The sequence below is a fragment of the Alligator mississippiensis genome, chromosome 1, assembly GCF_030867095.1.
Source record: "Alligator mississippiensis isolate rAllMis1 chromosome 1, rAllMis1, whole genome shotgun sequence".
Taxonomy (NCBI): Eukaryota; Metazoa; Chordata; order Crocodylia; family Alligatoridae; genus Alligator; species Alligator mississippiensis.
The window spans coordinates 52213267-52237887 of record NC_081824.1 but is presented as its reverse complement, the minus strand read 5'-3'; the positions used below and the strand labels follow the sequence as shown (position 1 = coordinate 52237887).

General features: G+C 46.1%; 1 long non-coding RNA gene across 11 annotated transcripts in view; it reads right to left on the bottom strand.

Annotated features, from left to right (window-relative positions):
* Positions 1-639: 639 nt before the first annotated feature.
* Positions 640-24621, bottom strand: part of LOC109285533 (hypothetical protein) — a 246556-nt gene continuing 222574 nt past the window's right edge. For 10 of the 11 annotated variants that reach the window (XR_009463387.1, XR_009463392.1, XR_009463393.1 and 7 more), the window contains 2 exons: positions 4373-4432; positions 640-1260 (listed from right to left, as the gene is read on the bottom strand). This is a non-coding gene — a long non-coding RNA (hypothetical protein). Of the gene's footprint in view, positions 1261-4372; positions 4433-22692; positions 22871-24621 lie in introns of those variants that run through there. The other variant, XR_009463399.1, reaches the window with a different exon arrangement.

Sequence of the window (24621 nt, the reverse complement as noted above, 5' to 3'; positions counted from 1 at the left end):
GCAAACTTACAGCACAGGGAACATTTTTTTGTTCTCACACGTGCCTTTTACAATGTCTAAAAGGGCTTTGAGATGCTGTAAGAGGCATGTGTGTGCTCATGTGGATGTGCTCTATATGTATAATAATTATTGGAATTAAGCTTTATTTCATACATTGTTCTTTCATACGTGAGTTGAATCTTACATCCTAATCCTGCTGTGTTTGAGGACTGTGCAGTTCTCTTGGATGATACCACTTCCTTCAATTTCATTATGCCCACTTAGGCATCTTAGTTTTTTTCCAGGTGTACACTTTTGAAAATCAGTTGCATTTAGAAGAGTCAGTGAAGAAACAAAAAGAATATATAGGTAGTGCTATTTCTAAACAGTAGACTGAAGTAGAGATTGATAATGGAGCAAGAGATAGTAGACACAAGTGAATAAACTACCAGTGAATTACTTAGTGATCCTCATGTATTGAATTGTTCTACTGAACTCCCTCTTCATGCATCCTGGCACCAGTGATTGGTTTACCACTTCCTTGCTGGATACCCTAGGCCTTATCTCTGTCACTGCTCTGACATCTATTCCTGGAAGGAAGGAAAAAGAAGCAAAATAATATATAACAGTCCTGGAGACCATAAAAAAGCAATTACCCTGGAAATTTAGGTGGGTTTATTTATTTATTCATTTATTTATGCTTTTTTTCACTTAACATTTCACTTGCCAGAATAGTTTGATGAGATACATACCTTGTTTTCATGAGGAGTTTTGTCAATTAAGCTCAAGAACAAATATTGCTCTACCTCCACATCCAGCAGGTATATTTATTGTCATTCTAGTGATCATCATCACTGGCAAATCCTCATGGTCAAGGATGATTGTCTTCTATGATTGCCTTATTTGTGGTTCTGAAAGTGGCTGACAAGACCAATCTGGGATTGACAGGTTCCATGGCAACTCGAGCATGTTTCTGTGCTGGGTGCGTGGCTTTGGATTTTTGGATCAGTCTGTGACATGCTGTTTCTGCCACTCCTGCTTTTCTGTGCCTTCTTCTCATCTTGAGGTTTCAAAATACTGAGATCCTTGCAGAAGATTCTTCCATCATTTGGGGCAGTTCTGGGTGATAGTCTCTCATAGGTTGATGTCAATTTTGCATTTTTTTCAAGTTAATCGTGAGGACATCTTTGAAACACTTTTTCTGCCCTTGTCTTGAGTGTGCACCTTGACTGAGCTGGGAAAATACAATTTTCTTCAGGAATCTGGAGTATGACATCGACCCTTATCAAAACGGAATCGGAGGAGGAGAAAGTAGAAGGATTGTGGGTTAGGTTACATGGAGGTCAAGGAAAAAGGGATTTGGTGGTAGGAGTCTGCTACAGACCCACACACCAAGGGGAAGAACTAGATTTGGGGCTCCTGAGGCAGCTCTCGGAGTCCATAAAAACTAGGGAGTCGGTAGTCATGGGGGACCTAAACTATCCAGACATCTGCTGGGAGACGCAGACAGCAAAGTCCCACCGTTCATGCAGGTTCCTATCCTGTGTACAGGACCTCCATCTGACACAGGAGGTACATGGTCTCACTAAGGGGAATGCCTTACTGGACCTGGTATTGGCAATGGGGGATGACATGGTAGGAGACCTACAGATTGGTGGTTACCTGGGGGACAGTGATCACCAAATAATAGAATTGACCATAAGACGTCGAGTGGGTAAGGTAACTAGTAGGGTGAAAGTGCTAGACTTTAGGAAAGCTGACTTCAATGAACTCAGGCGTTTAGTCAAGGACGCACTGCAGAGTAAGAGTTTTGAAGAGTTAGGAGCCCAGGAAGGATGGCTGTGCCTTAAGGAAATGATCCTTCAGGCACAGAGGGAGACAATCCCGATGTGGGGAAAAAGGGGGAAAGGGGCCAAAAGGCTTCCTTGGCTGACCAGAGAAATCCAGAGCAGTCTACGGGCTAAAAAGTGGGCATATAAAAAGTGGAAACGGGGAGAGATTACTAAAAAGGAGTATACCTCCTCTGCTCGCGCTTGTAGGGAGGCAGTTAGACAGGCCAAAGCTACCGTGGAGCTGAGGATGGCATCCCAAGTTACGGATAACAAAAAATTGTTCTTTAGATATATAGGGAGTAAAAGGAAGGCCCAGGGTAGAATAGGACCCCTACTAAATGGGCAGAAGCAATTGGTGATGGACAGGGGGGACAAGGCTGAACTCCTCAATGAGTTCTTTGCCTCAGTGTTCCTAAGCGAGGGGCAAGACAAGGCTCTCACTGGGATTGTGGACAGGCAGTAGCAGGATGCCAGACTACCAGGCGTAGACCCTGAGATGGTGCAGAGGCATTTGGAGGAACTGGATGCGTTTAAGTCAGCAGGCCCAGATGAGCTCCATCTGAGGGTACTGAAGGCACTGGCTGACGTCATTGCACAGCCACTGGTGGGAATATTTGAACACTCGTGGCACACGGGCCAGGTCCTGGAAGACTGGAAAAGGGCCAATGTGGTCCCCATTTTCAAGAAGGGGAGGAAGGAGGACCCAGGCAACTATAGGCCAGTCAGTCTCACCTCCATCCTAGGCAAAGTCTTTGAAAAAATTATCAAGGCTCACATTTGCGAGAGCCTGGCAGGAAAAATTATGCTGAGGGGAAACCAGCACGGGCTAGTAGCAGGTAGATCATGCCTGACTAATCTAGTCTCTTTTTATGACCAGGTTACAAAACACCTGGATGCAGGAGTAGAGGTTGACGTCGTTTACTTAGACTTCAGGAAGGCCTTCGATATGGTATCCCACCCCATACTGGTGAACAAGTTAAAAGGCTGTGACTTGGATGACTACTAGTGGGGTCCCGCAGGGCTCGGTCCTTGGATTCTTCAATGTCTTCATCAGTGACTTGGACAAGGGAGTGAAGTGTACTCTGTCCAAGTTTGCTGATGACACAAAACTGTGGGGGGAACTGGACATGCCAGGGGGCAGGAAACAACTACAAGCAGACCTGAACAGGTTGGACATATGGGCGGTAAAGAACAGAATGCAATTAAACAAGGAGAAATGCAAAGTGCTACACTAGGGAGGCAAAATGTCCAGCATACCTACTGCCTAGGAAATGACCTGCTTGGAGGCACGGAAGCAGAAAGGGATCTTGGAGTCCTAGTGGACTCCAAGATGAACATGAGTCGGCAGTGTGACGAAGTCATCAGAAAAGCTAATGGCACTTTATCGTGCATCAGCAGATGCATGATGAACAGAACCAAGGAGGTGATAATTCCCCTCTATCAGGCACTGGTCAGACCGCAGTTGGAATACTGAGTGCAATTTTGGGCGCTGCACTTCAAGAGGGATGTGGATAACCTGGAGAGGGTCCAGAGAAGGGCCACTCGTATGGTTAAGGGCTTGCAGGCCAAGCCCTACGAGGAGAGACTAGGGCACCTGGACCTCTTCAGCCTCTGCAAGAGAAGGTTGAGAGGTGACCTTGTGGCTGCCTATAAGTTCATCACGGGGGCACAGAAGGGAATTGGTGAGGCTTTACTCACCAAGGCATCCCTGGGGGTTACAAGAAATAATGGCCACAAGCTAGCAGAGAGCAGATTTAGGCTAGACATTTGGAAGAACTTCTTCACAGTTAGAGTGGCCAAGGTCTGGAACAGGCTCCCAAGGGAGGTGGTGCTCTCCCCTACCCTGGGGGTCTTCAAGAGGAGGTTAGATAGGCATCTAGCTGGGGTCATCTAAACCCAGCACTCTTTCCTGCCTATGCAGGGGGTCAGACTCGATGATCTATTGAGGTCCCTTCTGACCCTAACATCTATGAATCTATGAATCTGGATGACATAGCCAGCCCAGCAAAGCTGATGTTGAATGATCATCACCTTGATGCTTGTAGTGTTTCTTTGCAAGAGGATGCTAACATTGGTGCATCTGTCTTCCCACAGGATTTGAAGGATCTTACACAAGCATTGATGGCATTTCACAAACAACTTGAGGTGTCTCCTATACACTGCCCACATCTCAGCTCCATACAGTAAGGTAGGGATCACAACTACCTGATAAACCATAAGCTTGGCTTCAGATTTGTGATGGTGTGGAAGGCAAGTGTGACAGCATGGAAGGCAATGAAGCAGGACCTTGAGGCATAAGGCAGTGGAGCAGTGGTGAAAAGTGGTGCTGGGAGGAGCAGCAAGTGCCAGGGAAACACCAGCACCAGTGTGGTCGCACTTTATAAGTGCATGCTGCCGACATTTAAAAGGCCAGAACCCCATGCTGGGATTAAAAGGAGCCTGACCTGGAGAGATGGGAGGACTGGAAGCAAGCTCTGGATACCCCAGAAGGGGCAAATGTTGGAAGGCAGCCAGCCAGCAGCAAACCCACCGAAGTGGCTCAGAGAATCCAAACAACTTACCCTCAGCTTGGTTCTGGCCATCCGGGATGGAAGATTGGGATTTGACTGGGGACATTAAACCTAGGAGAGAAGAGAGAGAAGAACCGTGAATACAGTGGACCAAAGTGGCCCACAGGGGACAGTTACTCCAGGCAGACCCTAAAATACAAAGGGGTTTTCACAAGGCTAGGACCATGGCAGTCCAACTCTGGGCTGGAGGACTGTAAAGAAGGACTAAGTCTCAGAGTGATATTTTGGGTTCCATATTGCTTTGTTTCATATACATTATTTACCTCAGAAGGCACAATACGCAAGGATAGCCTGTGTGCTAATAACATCTGTTGGAGATCTCACAAGGTTGGTGTAAGGTGGGGTGTAGCGAAGGTGGAGCCCCAGAAGACAGCTCCAGGGCTGGCTAAGGACAGCACCCATAGAGAATAAGACTTCCTCCCAAAATGCAGAGAAAATCAAGTCATGGCAGGAGACAGTGGTTGCCCTTACCCCAGTTCCAGTTGTAAAACTATAGAAACAAGTCCAATCGCAAAAGGACTGAGATGCTGAAAGGCCCCATGGACACATTAAGATGTGACTCATGGGATAGGCACAGGAGTTTCCACAAGTTCTGATGTCATAATCTTTGAACACTCACTTCCTCATGTGTCCCAAGACTGCACTTGCATATTGAGGTGATGTTGGACTTCCTTATCAATGTCAGCCTTTTGTGAGAGAGCGCTTTTGAGGTATGGGAAATACTCAACTTTCTCCAGAATCTTACCATGAATTACCAGAGCTGGGGACAGTGCATGGAATAAGGCAGAGTTTGAATTGTAAAGCTGCTGGAAGAAGTAGAACTGATGTTTCCAAAAGCTCCATCACAAACCTAGGTTAGGTACAGACATTCAAAAAGCCTGAGGAGGAATCAATCTAAATTATGCAGTTCTCTGTAAGTGGTGTAGTTTGGATTGGGAGTGAACGGACCACACATTCGTCCTTTGGTGGGGGTAGGGAAGCAAATCTTAGACCACCATTCCACCATTTTTAAACCAGTCTACATGTACTGAACTTCTGTTCTGGGTATAGACCTGTTTCCAATCACTTATACCAGTAAAAGTGTAATGTCTATACCTGGCCATAAAGAACAGGATCCCCAAACTCAACACATACAAAAAGCTGCTCAAAACTCCATCTCCTTAAAAAAACCCAAACCTGTAAGTCACATTGTAGAAATTTCAGAACTCATGAGGAAACTAAATCTGGAATCTTTACTTTCTCAATTAAATTATCATTAAAATAGCCTGGAGGAATGCATCTGTCAAAGTGACAGTTTGCATATGGCCTCTGAATTATACAGTTGTTCCATATACTATATCACTCTCTGTTTCCATTTCAATCTTTCAATAAGTCAAAGATTATGATGCAATGTAATTCATCCATATTTTAATTTAGCTAAAGAGAATATAAATGTATTTTAATCAAAAAGTTCCCATACTGTTGTTTCATACATTTACAACAGTGCTTACATAATTTATAGGTTGATAGGACCTATTTCCTAAACAACCTGCTTTGAGTAATGAAACAGAGTGCCACAGTTCAGCAACTGAGTATCAAATTCAGCTATGGTCTGATTTCTAAATAGCTGAACACATGATAAAGGTACACTGAAGTAATAACTCCGTTGTGGTAAAATATGGAACCAGAGTGTTGCATGCCATACTCAAACAGCATCCCTCCAACAGTTTGTCAGAAAGGACTTATGTCTCTTAACTAAATATGTAAACATGGCTACATTAGTAAATGAGCATCACATTTTATGGTGAATCTGCAGTTTCTAGATATAATTATAGTATTTGTAGGGTAACATCTACATTCAAGCATACAAAAGAAAAAAAATTTAGGTCCTTTTAAAGGCATACAACAAGAGAAAAAAAATCTATGAAAGATAGGTGTCAGATGCTTATGGATATTTGTACAAGCCTGTACCACTTCTCTGAGTAAGGCTGGTAGTTAGAGCCTTCCTGTTTATGTCTTGTTTCAGGAGTGCAGAACACAAGGTAAAATGTTGCTTTAACTAGCACAGGGTACCAAGGCAGTTCAGGAAGAATTGTTGTGTACAACAATGAAGCCAACTTTAGTTTGAAACATGTATACTCTCAAACATTTGCACAAATGAAGCCAATGTAGAGCTGTCTGGGTAGCTCTGATTTTGTTTATTTGGTTGGTTGGTTGGTTGTTTTCACATGTTGGCTATCTCACATATTCAACAAAATGTTGTCAAAGATCATTGTTGTTTGTGGAGACATGGTGCTCCTGGAAAGATTTTGAATCCAGATAGAATGTTCATCTTTATAACCTTGCTCTAACATAGTTCGCCTTCCAGAGGAAGAGGAAAACAATAGCCACTTATTTTTATCTAATAATCGGAAATGTCAAAAGAAAATAATTACAACTCTAAACATGAACCATATGAGAAATAGCCTGTCAATTATAACAATTTTCCCCCTTCCTTGTAAAATGTTATATCATGAGATGAATCAAGCTTAAAATTGTTTTCTTTTACCTATTTTAGAATACCAGAAGTTAACAGCATATCAAAATGAAAAATTTATTTAAGATATGATGTTAGACAGCAGCTGGAACTTGTGACTTCAAAAAATAAAGTCACATCTCATACATTCATTTCCTTTAAGCTGTAACATAATGGGCCATTCAGTACCATAAACTAACAGCCTGCCTCATGATCATCTTCCAGCAATTTTCAGTCACTGTGAAATAGCATGTGCTGAGGAAGCATATGGCCTGGATATTTGACACATTTCTCATGGATAGTATAATCTCATGACAGGTATTTTTGGTGAGTATTATATCACCTCATAGTGGCAAGGCAGTGAGCCATCTTTAATCAAGCAATCAGTTGTTGGGCTCAAACTCAAGAAGCCATCACCAGAGGTTCACAGTGCCCAGCACTCCTCTCATCTTCTACATTTCAGGCTTCAGGCCAAAGTATAAGAAATTGGTCTGATCTCATTAATCTATGATCTTCTCTCACAGATGGAGAAAGGTCAAATGTCTATATTGCTTCCCTCATGTATATTTAATGTTGTTTAACATAAGGTATTGCTCAGTTACTGTATCAGTGGATCCTGTTGGGATGGACAAAGTCATTCTAAAATAATCTATTTTGCAATTTTTTCTTATCAAAATTGCATGGGGTGATTTGCAACAGTTGTCCATATGTCTGAAATGTTCTTTCAGAGCTATTTCCTAACAATCATTCCATCCACTACATATCTGAGGATAGTGGGTAGAGACAGACAGAGAGAGCAAAATGCATTGAGCTGCAGTGAAACAACTATGTAGGGGAAACTTGCCCCAATGTCATCCTTTTAGTAAACCTGAATGATGTCATATGTTTGTTATGGGGGCAATCACAGATTCAGATTAGAATGAGCCAACTGAAACACAATATAGAGACTGGTGGAATGACTGTAATGCCTTCAAAAGAATGTACAGGAACAGTTAATACTTGTTTTCTTATTTGAGGCAACATGATTACTTTTTTCCTTAGCAGTCTGAAAATGGGGGGTCCATTTTTGATTTTCAACTTCTTCTTGATGCCTAGGTCACTGCAGTACCTACTCTTTTCCATTTGTACCTTACCAGGATGTGATGTCCTTTACTTTTTAGTGTAATTTACTGCACTTCTCCATGTGTTCACCCCACCCAAATTAGATTAGGATCTTTCTTGAAGCCAATGTGGAACTTTCAGTTCATGCAGGAAGAGGTGCACAACTTAGCAGTCTCTCTCCTATGGAACCTGAAGCACCTGTGCTCTAAAGAATACATTTAACTACAAGTTGGTTTCCAGGATTTCTTGAAGATGCACTCATCTCTCTGCACTATCATGAAACTTGAGGAAAACATGGGTTTGTTGAGCTTCAAGTTGATTTAGAATGCTGCTCGGGAATGATAGTTGGGGTGCTTTATGGGTGATATTGTTAATATACTGTATATTGTGTGCACGTGTACATTTTTAACATATACAATTAATCAATACAACTACATTTATTTTCTGCTATGGCACATGCAGCAAAAAACTATACCACTTCTTCAGTTAATATAACATTCAGGTTTATTGCATTATTGGACTGTACAAGAATGCTGGGAAAGAACCCTTATTATTTGTTTGAAGAAGTAGGTCAGTGGACTAGTTTTGTGGCAATATATATACCATGAAAATATATATACGCACACTTTTTCTCAGCTTTGGCTTTTCTTTCTCTCTCAACCAAATAAACAAACTTTCACAAAACAATAGTTAGAACTTCCCCCAGCTCCTCTGCTTATGTGTCTTTGTGCTAAGTGGTGATATGTTTCTATAGTACTGTCTGCTATGATTTCTTAAGAGAGTTTAGATGTTTGTTTCTCAACTATATTTTAAATGAAAGACAATCCTTACACCTCATAAAACCAGTGGTGCTGAGATTTAAGCCAGCATGTAACACTGAAAATGTTTGGCTGGAAACTATTTTATAGTGAACATTAATAATAGTAAACCATTCCCTACAGTTATCACATATCGATATATCTCACATAGTTTTTTTCCTATTTTCAGATTTGCATGTAGCTATGGCAACTGTGCGCCAATAATTATAAAATAAAATAAATGTTTTTTCTAATACAATCTTGCATTTATACCAGCTCCATTTTCTTTTGGCACCTTTAACTTAAGTTGTCCTTGTTGGTTTTGGAGAAGAAGAGTAGTCATTTGTCCTCATTAAATTGTTGCATTTCATTTCTCACAGGAGGGGAAAGTTGCAGCAAGGGAAGTTTAGGTTAGATATATAGGAGAAACTCTCTCATGAGGAGAGTAGTAAAGCACTGGAACAGGTTACCCAGAGAGGCTGTGGAATCTCCATCTATGAAGGTTTTGAGACCAGTTAAAACAAAGCCTTGACTGGGATGATATAGTCGGGGATGGTCCTGCTTTGAGCAGAGGGTTGCACTAGATGACCTCCTGAGGTTTCTTCCAACTCCAATTTTCTATAATTCTATGAAGTGCTGATTTCTCTTAAGGCACAGGCCTCTTTACAGGATGGCATAAAACCACAACACTATAACAGGACCAACCAACAGTTTGTGCTTTGGAGAAGAGATGCACTTGCTAAAGTTTCCACTTTTCTTTATGTATAGAGGCCATAATCAGAAAATACTGAAAGAAGGTGGTTCTTCTTGGTGTATTAGCCTTGCTCTCCAACTGGCATAGGAAGCAGAGGTCTACAGGAAAATATAGTCCTGTATGAAGATGCCCAAAATGTGGGAGGAACCAGATTTTCTCTTTTCTTTTTTTCACACAGCCCTCTTCAAAGTTTCCCCTCAGCTCTCAAACCCCAACTATTTCCCATTTCAACCAAAAAAAGACTCCATGGCTTAGAATGCTGAACAGCCAAACAGACATCAGGACTCTTTCTTATGGGAAGAACCTAAGATTAACACCATATAGAAGAATGAATCCTGTGGAAAGTGAAGATCAAGATAGTGCTTTGCTTAAACTACCTCCTAAATATGCCTCCTGTGGTTCTATATCTGTGACTTTCTATCCTTGAAGCACCCATTAGTCATGCTTCTCAGGGCATCACAAAAATCCCCAGTGCCCTTGGACACATCCTTTGTATAACTTCACAAGTTGAGAATGACAGCAGGGGAGTTTCTTGTTTGCCTCCACCCCTCAACCCCCTCCCCACACTTCTACACAATATCTACATACAACTTGTCCCTAAATAATCAGGGATTAGCTCTTTGCCAAACCAGAAGGCATCATATCAAAAGCTGAAATAGAGACTAGGCAGGTTAAGGATCTAGCCATTGATACAGAGAAATACTGTATAAACACTAGTTAAGCAGCTTCACTATCCCTTATGCTCCTTGTATTCTAAGTCTGGCAAGCAGCAGATTTAATCCACCTTCTCTGGGGCTCTGGATGGATCCATAACACTTATGCCACTTCCTTGTCTGAGCCAGCGCTGAGGGCACGTCACACACTAGGGGTGTGTGAAGCTTAAGTTGCCGATTCGATTCGGAAGCCTCCGATTCAATTCAGAGAGATTCGACAATTTAGACATAGACACAGCTTTATATGTTTTTTCTACATACCTTAAGGTACCAGGCAGCTCACAAACGCTGAGATGGTGGGGTGGATGGAGTGTCCCATGGGAGCACAGGGGTGGGGGTCCTCAGCATGCTCAGAGGCAGACCCAGAAGTGGACCAGAAGCACTTCCAGTCCACTTCTGGGTCTGCCGTGGAGCATGCAAGGGCCCTCCCCCCACCCCCTGGTTCAGCAACTGGTGTCTCCTGGGTCTGGGGGGGGAGCAGCTGGGGTCCCCTCCATGGCCAATTGGTGAGGCGGGGGGTGCAGGTCCCCCGTGTGCTCAGCATTGTGGACTCAAAAGTGGACCAGAAGTACTTCCAGTTCACTTCCGCTGAGCACATGGGGCCCCCCGCAATGCTCCTGGGGGATGCTCCGTCTGCCCCACCATCTCAGCATTCATGAGCCACACCTGGTACCTCGAGGTATGTAGAAAAGACATAAAAAGCTGTGTCTATGGCCGAATTATTGATTCTCCGAATCAGAATCAAATCTTCAGATTCAGCCGTATCGAATTGGGACAGTGATCCAAATCAGTGATTCGAGTCACTGTCCCTCAAGTCAGGCTCCAGTCTGGAAGCTGAGGACCTTCCTATACCAAACGCCTTGCTTTCAATGAACCTGAGATCAAAATGTGGGCCGTTATAGTTTTTCTCTCTTACTATTTTTAAAATGCCATCACCTTTTAGCCTCAATTTTATCAAGTCCCTCATGCACAAATCTGATGTTTTCAAGCTGGCCCCAAAGCATCTTTATTTTTAGTTGGGATTCTCCTTTAAAACACCTTGTCAGTATAATGTGTCTGTGTTTGATTATCTAATCTATGAGCAGATCAGTCCTCTCAGGAAAGAATGTTAACTTTCTCCCAAGAGAGCAGAGCAGTTGTTAGACACACATGTATATACATCCATCTCTCTCATATCTCTGTGAGTCTGCCGAAACAGATTAGCTAGATAGCAGCAGTTAGGATTGTGAATTTATAGCACCATTCCCATCTGTGGATCTCAAAGCACTTTTCAAACATTAACTAATTAAGCCCATAAAGTCTGAAAGATAAGTATAACTATCAACTTTTTATGGATGAGGAAATCAAAGCACAGGGAAATTAAATGACTTACCCAAGGTCATACAGAAAATAAAAGATGAAGTGAAAAGTGGAAAACTGATACTATACTCACAGCTATTTTTAATTCCAAGGTTTAATTTATCTGATTAGAGCCCCCAGAGAATTGCTTACAAATTATTGTTACCCTTAAGGATGTTTTGGCATTTTAATTTTATAAATAAATAACTAGGAATTCTTTATTTTAATCCTTAAAGACATAATGGCTGTAAAGAGCAAGTCACACAAAAATGCCAGAATATTGTATGGTTCTAGGAAAAAAATATTATCTATGCATATGTGCTAGACCCTCAAAAGTAGTTAGTTTTCTACACATGTAAGCCCATTATTTTGGCTCTACTGACTTTCTCAGCACAAGCTGCTATCCTTGGGCACCAATACATGAGCAGCAAGGCTGCTCCAATGCACTCTAATTACAACGTGTCAGAGCAGACTCAATTGAGTCTGCTGGAGCGTGGTAATTACCTGTATCAGTGTCCCTGCACTTTGAAATGGCAGTGAGGCGCTTTATCTAAAGATCATTTAATGAGCTTTAGATAAAGTGCCCCTGCCATCATTTTGAAGAGTGGGGATGCAGATACATTACATGCTCCAGGTCCTTTGATTAGAGCAGCTCTCAGAGGTACCTTAAAGTCCCCTCCTGCCTCTCCCCCACCCCTGCACTGACACTCCCAGAGCACATGTATAAATGCCCCAAGTTTCCATGATACCTAGATTTCTACAGGGAAGCAGTTAAAAAAAGTATATCACCCACCAGCTCAAGCCAAGCCTTGCTAGATAATCTCTCAAATTAAGCATTCCCTTGTCTATATTACTAGAGACACCTAAAGCTATAGGTGTGCTCTGAGTATACCTAACCTGGATACAGTTCAGAAAAAAACATGTATGAGAAGGGCATTCACCTGGAACATCAGAGGTCCAGATTCACATCACTCCTCTATGTGAGTTGGAACAAGGACTTCATTTATTTATTAAATTTGTATCCCACTCTGTTATGAAAGTCTTAAACATCAAGCTGTTCTGTATTTGGAGGTGGGTCTTCCTGTTGAGGGTGTTCCCTTTTGTATGAATTATTAAACACTTAATTCTTTCCAGCACAATGAATATTCAAGTACCATATTTCACAATGTATAGGTTGACATGGTGTACAGGTTGGCCCTGGTTTTCTGACCCAAAAAGTTAGGCTTAGCATAGGCATGGTATAGAAATCAGGGCTGGGCTCGGCACTTGGCTGGTGCAGCCCCATCCCCTGTGAGCAGTGCTGTCTGGGCCGCACCAGCTGAGTGCCAAGCCCACCACTGCCAGCAGTGCTGATGAGCACCATGTGTATGGGGGACTGGTCTCAGCCCTTGGCTGGTGCAGCCCCATCTCCTGCAAGTGATGCTGCCTGGGCTGCACCAGCGCCCCTCACAGGGGATGGGGCTGTGCTAGCCAGGCACCGAGCCTGGCCCCATCCCTATCCCCTGTGAGTGGTGCTGGTCTCTGCGCTTGGCTGGGGACACACCAGTCACAGGGGATGGTGCCAGGGCTGGGGCTGGGGCCAGGCTCAGCACTTGGCTGATGTGGCCTCAAACCCTGCGAGCGGTATGGGGCTTAGATTCATAGACGTTAGGGTCAGAAGGGACCTCAATAGATCATCGAGTCCAACCCCCTGCATAGGCAAGAAAGAGTGCTGGGTCTAGATGACCCCAGCTAGATGCATATCCAACCTTCTCTTGAAGACCCCCAGGGTAGGGGAGAGCACCACCTCCCTTGGGAGCCCGTTCCAGACCTCGGCCACCCTAACTGTGAAGAAGTTCTTCCTAATGTCCAGCTCTCGGCCGGTGTGGTCCCATCCCCAACAAGCGGCCCAGGTACTGCGAGAGGCACTACCTGGGCTGTGCCAGCTGGGCCCAGCCCCATCCACTGCAAATGGACTCAAAGGGGTAGAGTCTCACCAGCTGTGTGTCAAGCCCAGCCCTGTCCCCTACCCCATCTGCTGCAAGCAGTGCTGTCAAGTACCAAACCCAGCCCTGTCCCCTGCAAGTGGCACTGGACTCAGTGCTTGTAAGCACCACTCACAGCAGACAGGGCCAGGCTCAATGCTTGGCTGTTTTGGCCCCATCCTCTGTCAGCCTGGCACTGCTCACAGGGGATGGCACCACACCAGCTGAGCACCAAGCCCAGCCCAGCCTGTCCCCATCGCCATCCCCTGTGAGTGGCACCTCCCTAGCCAAGCGCCAAACCTGGCCCTGTCCCCAACCTTGTCCCAATCCCCAGCACTACTCACAGTGGTTTGTTGGCAGTGATCTTTTGATGTGGCACAGTGTATAAGTCGAGTTTGTTTTTTAAGACACCAAAATTGGTCTTCAAAACCCAATTTATACACCATGAATATGGTATTTATGTAAAGTGAAACAGCTCCACTGGAGAGACTGAGGGGCACTTCACAATGCTCTGGAGCCAGGTGAGACCCTACCCCAGGATATGAAATCAAATTAGGGTCAGAGGATGGTCAAGCAGAGATTCTGTGGGTTGGGATCCAAGGGGCTTGGGGTGAAAGGAATCTGGTGGTGGGGATTTACTACAGGCCACTGAACCAGGAATTTTCCAAGCAGCTCGAAGAGGCTGTGAAGTCTAGAGATAAGGTAGTCATGGGGGACCTTAACTACCCAGACATATGCTGGGAGGAGCAGTCAGCTAGACCTAACTGCTCACGCAGGTTCTTAACCTGTATTCAAAACCTCTACCTAACACAGGAGGTAAGGTGTCCCACCAGAGGTAACGCCTTGCTCGACTTGGTGTTCGCCACAGGGGATGGCCTGGGGGGGGGACCTGTGGATTCAAGGCAACTTAGGGGACAGATCACCAAATGATTAAATTCACTATCCAGCAAAGAGCAGGCATTATATGTAACAGGGCACGGGTGCTGAACTTTTAAAAAGCTTACTTTAATGGACTCAGGGGATTGGTTAGCAGGGTGCTAGGAGACAAGAACTTGGATGCATTGAGGGTCCAGGATGGATGGACATTCCTCCAGGAAACCATCCTTTGGGCTCAGAGTGAGTCAATCCCATGGCAGAGGAAAGGGGGCAGGGGGGCCAGGAAGCCTCTTTGGCCAACCAGGGGCATCCAAGATACCTTAAGGGCAAAAAAAGAGGCATACAGGAATGGAAGCAGGGGGTAGCTAGCAATGAGGAGTATACTTTTTTGGGCTGCACATGCAGGGAGTTGATCAGGAAGGCCAAGGCAACTCTAGAACTCAGGGTAGTAGCAGGGATTAAGGACAATAAAAAGTCCTTCTTTAGGTACGTTGGGAGCAAAAAGAGGGTGCGGGGTAGCATAGGACCCATACAGGTTGGGCAGGAGGGCTTAGTGATGGATAGCAGGGAAAGGCAGAGCTCTTCAATAAGTTTTTGGCCTCTGTCTTCTTAAATGGGAATCTAGACAAACCCTCAACATACATCACGGACACCAACAAAGAGAATATCAGCCGACCAACAGTCAGTGCTGACACAGTAAAAAGACATTTGGAGGGACTGGACATATTCAAATCACCAGGACTGGAGGAACTCCACCCACAGGTAATGAAGGAATTAGCAGGGGTCATAGCTGATCCACTGGTAAGGCTATATGAATGCTCATGGTGCTCAGGTCAGGTTCCAGAGGATTGGAAGAGGGCTAACATCATCCCAATCTTTAAGGGGAGAAAGGAGAACCTGGGGAACTATAGACCAGTCAGCCTTACCTCTATTCCTGGGAAAGTCCTAGAAAAAATTATCAAGGAGCACACCTGTGGGAGCTCGCTGGCTAATGTGATGCAGAGGGGTAACCAACATGGGTTTTTAGCAGGCAGGTCCTGCCTGACTAATCTAGTTTCCTTTTACAACAAGGCCACCAAATGTTTAGATGCAGGAGTTGAGGTGGATGTTATCTATCTGGACTTCAAGAAGGCCTTTGACAAGGTATCCCATACCACCCTTATAAATAAACTGAGGGGATTTGCCTTAGATGATTACGTGGTAGACTGGGTAGCAAATTGGCTCAAGGGTCACACTCAGAGGGTGGTAGTGAATGGGTCGGTGTCAACCTGGAAAGATGTAGGCAGTGGAGTCCCTCAGGGCTCAGTTCTGGGGCCAGTGCTGTTCAACATCTTCATCGGTGATCTGAATGAGGGGATGGGAAGCACCCTTTCCAAATTTGCAAATGACACAAAATTATGCAGTGCATCTAACACCCTGGATAGGAGGAACCAGATCCAGTCTGACCTAGACAGGCTAGGGAAGTGGGAAGAGAGCAACAGGATGCAATTCAATAAGTGCAAGGTGCTGCATCTAGGAAGGAAGAACTGCCATTATACCTACAAGCTGGGGGGTGACCTTCTCAGCTCCACTGAGGCAGAACAAGATCTTGGAGTCACTGTTGACTCCAGGATGAACATGAGTCACCAATGTGATTGTCCCAGGGATACAAGCATGGGGGAGCAAGGAACCCCACCTGCCGGGGAACACAGGACAAGGGGAACCCACCCCAGAAGAGAAACTCAGTAAAAGAAAAAAAACTTACCTTTTCCAGGACACCGACAATCTGAAAGAACAAAAGAAAGACCTGTGCAGGTCATCAGCCATGCTTATCTGTAGCTGGAGCTGGGTGACGTCAGTGGGAGATGCCACCCAGTGGATTCAAATGCCGGCTCCGAGAGGGAGCGAGCAGGGATGCTGGGAGCAGGAGCAGCTGCAGGGATCCCCCATGCTGGGTGCACCCAGTACCGGTAGAAGCAAGATCTGACATGGAGGCTGGCATCACGCTGCTGGGAAGAGATGGTCTCCACCTCTCTCCCCTAGGGAGGAGGCTCTTCTCAGCCAGACTGGCTGACCTGCTCCACCGGGCTTTAAACTAAGCCCGCTGGGGGACGGGGGCACAACCGCCACTGCTGGCCCGCTGAGCAATCCTTGCAAAGCCAGCGGATCATGGCACTCAAGGGAGCCCGCCCCAGCCCCAGCCCTGGTAAAATCTGTGGGCAAGGAAGGAGCCCCCCAGGGGGCGCTTGCCTGCCTGTACACAAATGCCAGGAGCTTGGGGAATAAGCAGGAGGAGCTCATCCTCCTGCTCAGTGCAAACAATTATGATGTCATAGGGATCACGGAGACCTGGTGGGACTCCACCCATGACTGGACCACGGGGATAGATGGCTATACCCTGTACAGGAGGGATCATGTAGAGAAAAGGGGCGGGGGTGTAGCTCTCTATGTTAAGGAAAGCTACACGTCCCTGCAAGCCGATATTGGCGACCAGGGTGGACGGCTGGAGACCCTCTGGGTTAAAATCCGTGGGGAACATGGCACAGGGGACACAATGGTGGGAGTCTATTACAGACCTCCCACCCAAAGTCCTGAGCTAGACCAGGAGTTTGCCCAGGAACTGGCTGAGACAGCTTGCTCCAGGACCATGGTTGTCATGGGTGACTTCAATTACCCAGACATCTCGTGGGAGGATCGCTCAGCAAAATCTGAGCGGTCGCAGAGCTTCCTCTCGTGCGTGGATGACCTCTGCCTGACTCAAGAAGTCTATGGGCCAACGAGAGGCAAAGCGCTGCTCGACCTGGTGCTGGCTACTGGGGAGGACCTAGTCGGCGACCTAGTGATCGATGGGAAGCTGGGTGACAGTGACCACGAGCTGATCACCTTCACCATCCGCCGAAAAGCTGGCAAGTCGGTCAGCAACACGCAAGTCCTTGACTTTAGGAAAGCCGACTTTGACAAGCTCAGGAGGCTTGTCAGTGAGGCCCTAAGGGACTGTGACCGCAGGGAGAGGGGAGTTCAAGAAGAGTGGTTGCTCCTCAAGGGAGCGATCCTCAATGCACAAACTAAGTCTATTCCATCTCGGAGGAAAGGCAGCAAGAGGGCACAGCAGCCCCCCTGGCTCTCCAGGGACCTAGCAGACCTCCTGAGGCTAAAAAGAAAGGCCTACAAAGGATGGAGGATGGGAGTCACCTCCAAGGAGGATTATTCTGCACTGGTCCGGTCCTGTAGGGAGCAGACCAGGAAAGCCAAGGCTGCAACTGAACTCCAGCTAGCTTTGAGCATCAAGGACAATAAAAAGTCCTTTTTCAGATATGTGGGGAGCCGGAGGAAAAGCAGGGGCAACGTTGGACCCCTGCTGAACCAGATGGGGCAACTGACAACTGACGCCCAGGAAAAAGCCAACCTATTAAATAGGTACTTTGCGTCGGTCTTTCATCAGCCCCATGGGATGCCCGTGCCTGCTACAGGGCCGGGAAGTCCAGGTGAGGGTGATCCCCTGCCCTCCATTAATGCTGACTTTGTGAAGGAACATCTTGAGAAGCTGGATACCTTCAAGTCAGCCGGCCCTAACAATCTTCACCCCAGGGTACTCAAGGAGCTGGCGAGCATCATAGCCCAGCCTCTAGCGCGGATCTTTGAAAACTCTTGGCGCTCTGGTGTAGTGCCCGAAGACTGGAAGAAGGCCAACGTGGTGCCTATCTTCAAGAAAGGGAGGAAAGTGGATCCGGCTAACTATAGACCCATCAGCCTGACTTCTATCCTGGGGAAGATCTTAGAAAAGTTTATTAAGGAGGCCATCCTTAATGGACTGGCCGACGCCAACATCTTAAGGGATAGCCAGCACGGGTTTGTTGCGGGTAGGTCTTGCTTGACCAATCTCATTTCCTTCTACAACCAGGTGACCTATCACCTGGGCAAGGGAGATGAGATTGATGTCATATATCTTGACTTCAAAAAAGCCTTCGATCTGGTGTCCCATGATCGTCTCTTGGAGAAACTGGCCAATTGTCGCCTTGGGTCCCCCACGATCCACTGGCTGGAAAATTGGCTCCGGGGTCGGACCCAGAGGGTAGTAATTGATGCAAGTCACTCATCGTGGTGTCCTGTGACCAGTGGGGTCCCCCAGGGCTCTGTCCTTGGACCCATACTGTTCAACATCTTCATTAACGATGTGGACACTGGAGTCAGAAGCGGACTGGCCAAGGTCGCCGATGACACCAAACTTTGGGGCAAAACATCCACGCCAGAAGACAGGCGGGTGATCCAGGCTGACCTGGACAGGCTCAGCAAGTGGGCGGATGAGAATCTGATGGTGTTCAACGCCGATAAATGCAAGGTTCTCCACCTTGGGAAGAAAAACCCGCAGCATCCTTATAGGCTCGGCAGTACTATGTTGGTTAGCACTATGGAAGAAAGAGACTGGGGGGTCATCATTGACCACAAGATGAACATGAGCCTGCAATGCGATGCTGCGGCTAGTAAAGCGACCAAAAAGCTGGCTTGCATCCATAGATGCTTCTCAAGCAAATCCCGGGACGTCATTCTCCCCCTGTACTTGGCCTTAGTGAGGCCGCAGCTGGAGTACTGCATCCAGTTTTGGGCTCCACAATTCAAAAAGGATGTGGAGAAGCTTGAGAGAGTCCAGAGAAGAGCCACGCGCATGATCAGGGGTCAGGGAAGCAGACCCTACGATGACAGGCTGAGAGCCCTGGGGCTCTTTAGCCTGGAAAAGCGCAGGCTCAGGGGTGATCTGATGGCCACCTACAAGTTTATCAGGGGTGACCACCAGTATCTAGGGGAACGTTTGTTCACCAGAGCGCCCCAAGGGATGACGAGGACGAATGGTCACAAACTACTACAAGATCGTTTCAGGCTGGACATAAGGAAGAATTTCTTTACTGTCTGAGCCCCCAAGGTCTGGAACAGCCTGCCGCCGGAGGTTGTTCAAGCGCCTTCATTGAACACCTTCAAGATGAAACTGGATGCTTATCTTGCTGGGATCCTATGACCCCAGCTGACGTCCTGCCCTTTGGGCGGGGGGCTGGACTCGATGATCTTCCGAGGTCCCTTCCAGCCCTAATGTCTATGAAATCTATGAAATCAGTCCTGACAGAGTTTAAAGGAATGTCCTGCACCAGTGGTGAACAGCATGGGAGCATGGGACCAGAAGCGGCTTAGCAAGGAGCCGAGGAACACCCCGGCTGGAGCAAGGACACAGATCCAAGTCAAGGGGACGCACAGGGTTAAGGGTAGGACTTGGTGGAGGGAAGAGGGCTGTCCAGCCCGATACCCCTCTCCTTTTTCCTTTCAGTCTTTTATTTGGCTTCATCTATAGTTGGTTAGGGTAGTTCCTTTCCTTTTGTTTTGGTCCATTGGTTTTCTTTCCTCCCTCTTTTACTTTGATGCAGGCACTCGCTGATTACGCTGTTGCAGATAGGTCTTAAGGCAACAGTAAGGGAATTCTGGTGGGGAAAAGGGCAGCGGTAGCATACAGCACCTGACAGAACCACCAGTCTATTGAGACACATCTTCACGGACAGAACATTGAGAAGCCCCTGGATAAAGATGGAATGAAGGTTTGGACCAACGAAAGCATAGGGAGCTAAGATCCAGACTTGACATCACTGGAAGGGCAAGCTGCACTAAGATCTTGAGGCTTGTTTCGAGAGCTGACATATGGACGGGGTGTAGGGAAGGTGGAGCCCCACGTACATTCGCCGGGGTACACAACAATGCCAGAGGTCCCTTCAACAGGAGTACCCACCACTCAAGATCTATCCAAAGTCATGGCACATGAGTTTTGGGGTTCTCCCCAAAGTGACCAAGGGCCTCCTCCATGATTGTACTAAGTCCCATCATGTCCAAAACCAGGCGCACGTGCTAAAGCTGCACAGGAGTGGATAATCGAACTAAGTTGGGCACACTGATGAAGCAGTTGGCAGAGCCAATCGCACCTTGTCATGCATCCATAGGTGCTTCAAAAACAGATCCAGGGAAGTGATTCTCCCCCTCTATGCAGCACTGGTCAGACCACAGGTAGAGTACTGTGTCCAGTTCTGGATGAGGCAATTCAAGCGGGATACGGACAACCTGGAGAGGGTCCAAAGAAGAGCCACTCACCTGATTGGAGGCCTGCAGGGAAGGCCCTATGAGGAAAGGCTAAGGGACCTTAACCTCTTCAGCCTCTCCAAGAGAAGTCTGATAGGAGACCTTGTGGCAGTGTATAAATTCATAAGGGGAGAGCAACATGAAGTAGGGAACCATCTGTTCACCAGGGCACCCCCTGGAATGACAAGGAACAATGGCCATAAGCTAGTAGAGAGAAAGTTTAGGCTTGACATTAGGAAAAAGTTCTTCATGGTCAGGATTGCCAGAATCTGGAATGGGTTCCCAAGGGAAGTGGTGCTCGCCTCATCCTTGGGGGTCTTCAAGAGGAGACTAGACAGGCACCTGGCTAGGATCACATGACCCCAGGGTTGGTGACTCTTTTCTTGCCTGCCAGGGGCAGGGGGTCCAACTAGGTGACCCACTGAGGTCCCTTCAGACTCTATAAATCTATGAAAGATGAGTGATCAGGTCACCTGAACCCTGTCAAGCAGAGCAGGGATTGAAATCTCTATCACATTCCAACTGTGTGCTCTATTCACTAGGTTTCTAGGTCTGTTGAGGTTAGTACTGCTCTTTCTCTTGCTCTGTCTCACTATTTCACTCCACGTTCTCTCACAAATATGAAACAGAGGAATGCACCCATCTGGCTGGAGTAGATGCCCAACCCCAGCCCTCCCATCTGAATTTATTCTTTAGGCAAGTGTCTGCTCACTTGATTTCTAAGGATCACTAATCTAGATTGGTCTAGATCACTGGTCCAGCTGGACACATTTTGTATGGTGAATCCTGAGATGAAGATTTGACTAGGCCACATAATACTTAGGTCTAAGTGCTTTTAAAGACCCAGTCCTTAGAGTCTAGAAACATCACAGTTCTTGTCATTATATTTATCCTATGCAGGAAAGATAAATACTTAAAATTCATGCCCAAATATTTCTATAAATTGCAAATATCTAAACTGTATTTTTGGTAGCTATTAGAAAATTGGGAATAGTCTTATATATGTGTCTAATCTTCATTAACCATTTAACTATTTACTCTTTAATTCAGTCAAGGAAAGCTAAATGTGTAAGCCCAGTTTTTGGTGTGCAGAGAAAATCTCAGACTTGAATCAATATTCTGTCTATTGTTATAAGCACAAACTTGGGGATTATAGAAGTAAAAATTGCCTTCTTTTTTTGGCTGACCGAGTTCATGAACGAATCTGCCCACTGATTAGAAAACAGATCATGCTTCCCTTGGCATTTATCCAGTTGCTGTCTGGTATGAAAGGTTACAGAAATTGTACACACCCTAGCTCAGCAAAAGCAGAAAGGCCAGTGAGTCACATATCTTCAGTGCCTGAGGCAGAGAAAATGCTGTTCTCTTTTTCTGGTTACTTTCCATCTGTACTGTTCTGGAGAAATGCTGGACTCAAGGCATTAGCCTGTATTAGTGCATTTGGAGACTGACAGTTTTATTCATTCTTTGTCAGATGCTTAAGCACAGCTTGGCAGACAGCAAACGAAAACAGGAACCTCCAAATCTTTTTTTTTTTTTAGTGCTTCTTGCCTACTGTGCATACTAGAAGTGCCACCTGGAAGACTAGGACCCTGTCCCAGCTGATTTACATAAAATATGGAAAGGAGCGTGAGCTGAGATGAGGTCTTGGATTCTATTCAAGTTGTAAAAGAAGGACAATTGTTTGGGTTAGTGGTTTTCAATAGTGCTGTCTATTCTTGAGCCACATATTGATTCCAAATGTTCTGATTTACAGGAAATTCCCTCATTAAAAGAGCAAAACAAGCAATCAACTAACAAGTGTGTTGAAAACATTATTGTTCAATTCACAAGAGATTTCTATTACTTTCTTTTTTATTTTGATCACAATCTACAAATTTGTCCCATTAAATTAGAGTTGGTCAATCTGAGAAAGTTGGATACTGAACATCTGCCTGTTTTTTTATCCCATAGCTGAAACCTAGTGCCTGCCTAAAAATCTTTGTACCACTGAAAATCTGATTTTCAAAAGGTCTACCAGAATGGATTGAAGGCTGTCACACTTTAAACCCTACCTTCATTTATTAAAAGCTATTCTGATTTCTTGGGTTTACAGACTTAGTGGCAGATTGTGAATGGTTTCCATGGAGGCCACAAGTGAGGGAAAATTCAAAAATATTGTCTTTATGAGTGTAGCAGGCTTACCTTTTCAGAGCTTGGATTCAGTCCCAGGATCAAAGATCTGCTGTTTGATTGGTGGAGCCCACCCACCAATCCAGAGGCAACACAAAGGAAACAATGCCCCACCCTTTTCTGAAGGGAGGGGGCAAGGAGCAGCTGAACCTGGATTGGAACTGCACCAGCCAGGTCTGAAGAACTTCAGGGTGGAGCCCCTGAAAAGTATAAAAGGGGAGTGTGCTCAGCAGGCTGGGGAAGATATGCAGTGAGGGACTTAAGAAGAGTGGAGTGAGAAAAGCTGGGGAGCCCTTCCTCAGCAGGCAATAGGCCCAAGGCTCCTGAAGTTGCTACTGGAAAAGCAGCCTTGGGAGCAGTGCAAGACCGCTCAGGCTCTGGACAGCACCCAGGGATGGTGCACGGAGACCCAGCCCTGGGAACGGTGCAAGACCGCTCAGGCCCATCATGGTGCATGGTTCAGCGCACGGACCTAGGGCTCTGGGAGCCATGAGTGGTGGCTCAAGCCTGCAACCCCGGGTGGCCAGTGGGTCTCACAGTGTGCAGGGTGGCACATAGGCCCAGGCCTTGGGAGCTGCAGCAGAGAGGCTCAAGCTCATAACTTCGCAGTGCAGTCTGGCCAAAAGGTTAGCCCCAGCATAAGCCAGATAACTGGAGCCCCACAGTGTGGCCCAGCCAAAGAACTAAAAGAGCTCCAGTGCCCTGAGCAGGGCCCAGGAAGGGGAAAGATCCCTGGCATGAGGCTGGGAAACCGGAGCCAGTGAGGGCTCAGCTCCCATAGGAGCTCCCTGGGTGCCCAATCTGGGTCTTGTGCTCCACAGGGAAGAAACCTCAACTCAAGGCCAATGGCTCCAGGAGGCTGAGACAGTGTGGGGACCCAGAGGCCAGATCGACAGCCCCTAGAGGAAGGACCCTGAGTTACCAGGAACCCAGGTCCCGCAGAGGAGGCGCCCCCGGGCAAGGGACTCTGCAAGGAGTAGGCCTAGGAGGAGAAGACCCTATCCCATTTGAGGGACCAAGTGGTTGGAACCCAGATAGGGTGTGTCTAATATCTGGCATAGTTATGTTTCCTATTCAGTATCTATTGCTATTGTTGGTGTTATAAATAGTTGGGTGTATGAATTCTGTATAATTGGCTCTGTAAGGATGTCTTTATTAGCTAACCCACTTGTAGTATAAACTTGCTGGATTGACTGTCCCCTCTTCTGGGCCTGAGGCACAGGTACTTACCCAAATACCCTCCCTAGAGCTGACTTCCTCCAGCTAACAGACCTTTATATGTATACTTGTATTTATATCTGTAATTATATCCATCTTAAAGATAGGTAGGTAGGTAGGTAGGTAGGTGTTGGTAAGTCAATAAATTGTATATAGTTAAGAACCTTGGGCTTGGGCTAACTCTATAGAGGAAAGAGGGATTTGCTCAAAATTCTGGCATCTCTCTCACAACAACACCCCCTCCTGTCTACCCATCCCATCTAATTGAGAATAGGGCACACCCTTGGGTGTACCTGGGTTACATGACCTCCTTCTTATGCAAGGTCAAAGCACAAGGCTTGCCTCTTTTCCCTGACTCCTGGTTATGGGCTCAATCTTAGTCCTCTCATAAATGCCAGCTACCTTCAAAAAGGTAAATTTTGCAAGAAAAATGTAGGGACAATGGTCCATGGGACTAGATCCTTAAAGGAGATACTAAAATGTCACACACCTGGCATTTCAGGCATCTGAGGGCATTTACTCATCTAAGTCCAAAATATAGACCCTTTAAAGCTCCAGTCAGTTGTTGCCTAATTCTAGATGTTTGAAAGTTCCTAGGCTGAATTTCTACCAGTGAAGTTCCCTAGATATACAATGGTAAGTCTACACTACGTTCATGCTGTACCAGGTAATGACACAGTGGGCACATTTACAGGAGAGGCTTACTGTGGAGCAGCCTAATTA